The sequence below is a fragment of the Coregonus lavaretus genome (assembly GCF_964263955.1).
Source record: "Coregonus lavaretus genome assembly, contig: HAP1_SCAFFOLD_244, whole genome shotgun sequence".
Taxonomy (NCBI): domain Eukaryota; kingdom Metazoa; phylum Chordata; class Actinopteri; order Salmoniformes; family Salmonidae; genus Coregonus; species Coregonus lavaretus.
Window position 1 is genome coordinate 220,585 of NW_028162610.1, and position 5,252 is coordinate 225,836.

Below are 5,252 nucleotides of genomic sequence, written 5' to 3' on the forward strand. Positions count from 1 at the left end.
ACTATAGCACTTTAGTTCTAAATGTAAAGTTATTAAAATAACCCTAACCCTAACCAATTCAGCCTAGCTGTACTCACTATAGCACTTTAGTTCTAAATGTAAAGTTATTAAAATAACCCTAACCCTAACCAATTCAGCCTAGCTGTACTCACTATAGTGCTTTAGTTCTAAATGTAAAGTTATTAAAATAACCCTAACCCTAACCAATTCAGCCTAGCTGTACTCACTATAGCGCTTTAGTTCTAAATGTAAAGTTATTAAAATAACCCTAACCCTAACCAATTCAGCCTAGCTGTACTCACTATAGTGCTTTAGTTCTAAATGTAAAGTTATTAAAATAACCCTAACCCTAACCAATTCAGCCTAGCTGTACTCACTATAGCGCTTTAGTTCTAAATGTAAAGTTATTAAAATAACCCTAACCCTAACCAATTCAGCCTAGCTGTACTCACTATAGTGCTTTAGTTCTAAATGTAAAGTTATTAAAATAACCCTAACCCTAACCAATTCAGCCTAGCTGTACTCACTATAGCACTTTAGTTCTAAATGTAAAGTTATTAAAATAACCCTAACCCTAACCAATTCAGCCTAGCTGTACTCACTATAGCACTTTAGTTCTAAATGTAAAGTTATTAAAATAACCCTAACCCTAACCAATTCAGCCTAGCTGTACTCACTATAGCACTTTAGTTCTAAATGTAAAGTTATTAAAATAACCCTAACCCTAACCAATTCAGCCTAGCTGTACTCACTATAGCACTTTAGTTCTAAATGTAAAGTTATTAAAATAACCCTAACCCTAACCAATTCAGCCTAGCTGTACTCACTATAGCACTTTAGTTCTAAATGTAAAGTTATTAAAATAACCCTAACCCTAACCAATTCAGCCTAGCTGTACTCACTATAGCACTTTAGTTCTAAATGTAAAGTTATTAAAATAACCCTAACCCTAACCAATTCAGCCTAGCTGTACTCACTATAGCACTTTAGTTCTAAATGTAAAGTTATTAAAATAACCCTAACCCTAACCAATTCAGCCTAGCTGTACTCACTATAGTGCTTTAGTTCTAAATGTAAAGTTATTAAAATAACCCTAACCCTAACCAATTCAGCCTAGCTGTACTCACTATAGCACTTTAGTTCTAAATGTAAAGTTATTAAAATAACCCTAACCCTAACCAATTCAGCCTAGCTGTACTCACTATAGCACTTTAGTTCTAAATGTAAAGTTATTAAAATAACCCTAACCCTAACCAATTCAGCCTAGCTGTACTCACTATAGTGCTTTAGTTCTAAATGTAAAGTTATTAAAATAACCCTAACCCTAACCAATTCAGCCTAGCTGTACTCACTATAGCACTTTAGTTCTAAATGTAAAGTTATTAAAATAACCCTAACCCTAACCAATTCAGCCTAGCTGTACTCACTATAGCACTTTAGTTCTAAATGTAAAGTTATTAAAATAACCCTAACCCTAACCAATTCAGCCTAGCTGTACTCACTATAGCACTTTAGTTCTAAATGTAAAGTTATTAAAATAACCCTAACCCTAACCAATTCAGCCTAGCTGTACTCACTATAGCACTTTAGTTCTAAATGTAAAGTTATTAAAATAACCCTAACCCTAACCAATTCAGCCTAGCTGTACTCACTATAGCACTTTAGTTCTAAATGTAAAGTTATTAAAATAACCCTAACCCTAACCAATTCAGCCTAGCTGTACTCACTATAGTGCTTTAGTTCTAAATGTAAAGTTATTAAAATAACCCTAACCCTAACCAATTCAGCCTAGCTGTACTCACTATAGCACTTTAGTTCTAAATGTAAAGTTATTAAAATAACCCTAACCCTAACCAATTCAGCCTAGCTGTACTCACTATAGCGCTTTAGTTCTAAATGTAAAGTTATTAAAATAACCCTAACCCTAACCAATTCAGCCTAGCTGTACTCACTATAGCACTTTAGTTCTAAATGTAAAGTTATTAAAATAACCCTAACCCTAACCAATTCAGCCTAGCTGTACTCACTATAGCACTTTAGTTCTAAATGTAAAGTTATTAAAATAACCCTAACCCTAACCAATTCAGCCTAGCTGTACTCACTATAGCACTTTAGTTCTAAATGTAAAGTTATTAAAATAACCCTAACCCTAACCAATTCAGCCTAGCTGTACTCACTATAGCACTTTAGTTCTAAATGTAAAGTTATTAAAATAACCCTAACCCTAACCAATTCAGCCTAGCTGTACTCACTATAGTGCTTTAGTTCTAAATGTAAAGTTATTAAAATAACCCTAACCCTAACCAATTCAGCCTAGCTGTACTCACTATAGCACTTTAGTTCTAAATGTAAAGTTATTAAAATAACCCTAACCCTAACCAATTCAGCCTAGCTGTACTCACTATAGCGCTTTAGTTCTAAATGTAAAGTTATTAAAATAACCCTAACCCTAACCAATTCAGCCTAGCTGTACTCACTATAGTGCTTTAGTTCTAAATGTAAAGTTATTAAAATAACCCTAACCCTAACCAATTCAGCCTAGCTGTACTCACTATAGCGCTTTAGTTCTAAATGTAAAGTTATTAAAATAACCCTAACCCTAACCAATTCAGCCTAGCTGTACTCACTATAGCACTTTAGTTCTAAATGTAAAGTTATTAAAATAACCCTAACCCTAACCAATTCAGCCTAGCTGTACTCACTATAGCACTTTAGTTCTAAATGTAAAGTTATTAAAATAACCCTAACCCTAACCAATTCAGCCTAGCTGTACTCACTATAGTGCTTTAGTTCTAATTGTAAAGTTATTAAAATAACCCTAACCCTAACCAATTCAGCCTAGCTGTACTCACTATAGTGCTTTAGTTCTAAATGTAAAGTTATTAAAATAACCCTAACCCTAACCAATTCAGCCTAGCTGTACTCACTATAGCACTTTAGTTCTAAATGTAAAGTTATTAAAATAACCCTAACCCTAACCAATTCAGCCTAGCTGTACTCACTATAGCGCTTTAGTTCTAAATGTAAAGTTATTAAAATAACCCTAACCCTAACCAATTCAGCCTAGCTGTACTCACTATAGTGCTTTAGTTCTAAATGTAAAGTTATTAAAATAACCCTAACCCTAACCAATTCAGCCTAGCTGTACTCACTATAGTGCTTTAGTTCTAAATGTAAAGTTATTAAAATAACCCTAACCCTAACCAATTCAGCCTAGCTGTACTCACTATAGTGCTTTAGTTCTAAAAGTTATTAAAGACACAAGAAACAGTAACATACCCAGATGTGTTTGTGGCACTGGTAGAGTGTCTGTATACCACAGGAGGTTGGTGTCACCTTAATTGGGTAGAATGGGCTCGTGGTAATGACCGGAGCGGAATCAGTGGAATGGTATCCAATACAGCAAACTACATGGTTTCCATGGTTTCCAGGTGTCTGTGCCATTCCATTTGCTCCGTTCCGGCCATTATTATGAGCCGTTCTCCCCTCAGCAGCCTGCTGTATACTGAAGGTACTGTAAACTATTCCCAATAAATATGGCAGGGGAATTGGAATATGCAAGCCCCGGTTGGTAAAATAAAAAACTATGCGTTGTCAAAACACAGAAAATGTTTCTCCCACATTTTTGGTGGCTTTTACTTCAAAACCTGACATCTGAGAGGGAAGTTATAATTCATGCAGTATTAAACAGTGCAGATGCAACCAGGTATCTGTTGCACTCCAAAACATGTTCTGAAATTCTGTGAGTGCTACACCGGGTATTTGAAGTGATGCCGTTTTTGACAGAGGCTTTTTTCAAACAGTCCAAAATATATTTTTTAGACATCCAAAAAGATGAACAACTATTTCCTGTTATTTTCTATGAGCAGGTAAATGCATCACATTTCAACAGACAGATGAACAGCTCAAGGACACAAAGCGTGCGGTGAGAAATCTCAACAGGATTAAAAAGCTTTTAAACAAAGTCAGCTAGCGCAGCTCTCGACTCTGAGAGGCTCGGAGAGAAGAGAAGCCAGCTGGGTAGCAGACACGCTTCTGAGGCCGCTGCCGCTGATGATGAGACAGTTACACATTTACAACAGCTGCTGACTAATGTTTGATCAGTGATAAAATATGCCAAGGTGACAACATCATGCTGCCCTGCATTTGTTGGGCTGAACATTAAAAATGCAGGTGGGCTGAGAGCGAGGGCCTGGCAGGGCCTGTCCTCCCCTTAGGTACCACTGATAGAGACAACTTCACAAGATGTCAAAAACAATATCCATTTGTGTGTGAAACCCCTCTGAGTCCCTCCTTTCCGCCTCTCCTCCCTTCCTCTCATCCTTCTCATCACGTCGGACTGAGGACCACTGAGACTTTTCAATAGGAAAGAAAACAGCTACAAGGTCAAAGGTGAAAACAGGAAACAGAGAAAACAGGCAGCACGTCAGGAAACAGGCAGCACGTCAGGAAACAGGCAGCACGTCAGGAAACAGTGAAAACAGGCAGCACGTCAGAAAACAGGCAGCACGTCAGGAAACAGGCAGCACATCAGGAAACAGTGAAAACAGGCAGCACGTCAGAAAACAGGCAGCACGTCAGGAAACAGGCAGCACATCAGGAAACAGTGAAAACAGGCAGCACGTCAGAAAACAGGCAGCACGTCAGAAAACAGGCAGCACATCAGGAAACAGTGTAAACAGGCAGCACGTCAGAAAACAGGCAGCACGTCAGAAAACAAAAACCTGCTGTTTTCAACTCTTAATGATCGGCTATGAAAAGCCAACTGAGAGACCTGAGCCCTAGGACCATACGTCGGGACTACCGGCCGTGGTGACTCCTTGCTGTCCCCAGTCCGCCTGGCCTTGCTGCTATTCCAGTTTCAACTGTTCTGCCTGCGGTTATGGAACCCCTACCTGTCCCAGACCTGCTGTTTTCAACTCTTAATGATCGGCTATGAAAAGCCAACTGAGATATATTCCTGATTATTATTTGACCATGCTTGTCACTTATGAACATTTTTGAACATCTTGGCATGGTTCTGTTATAATCTCCACCCGGCACAGCCAGAAGAGGACTGGCCACCCCTCATAGCCTGGTTCCTCTCTAGGTTTCTTCCTAGGTTTTCGCCTTTCTAGGGAGTTTTTCCTAGCCACCGTGCTTCTACACCTGCATTACTAGCTGTTTGGGGTTTTAGGCTGGGTTTCTGTACAGCACTTCGAGATATTAGCTGATGTAAGAAGGGCTATATAAAATAAAATTGATTGAAAAAT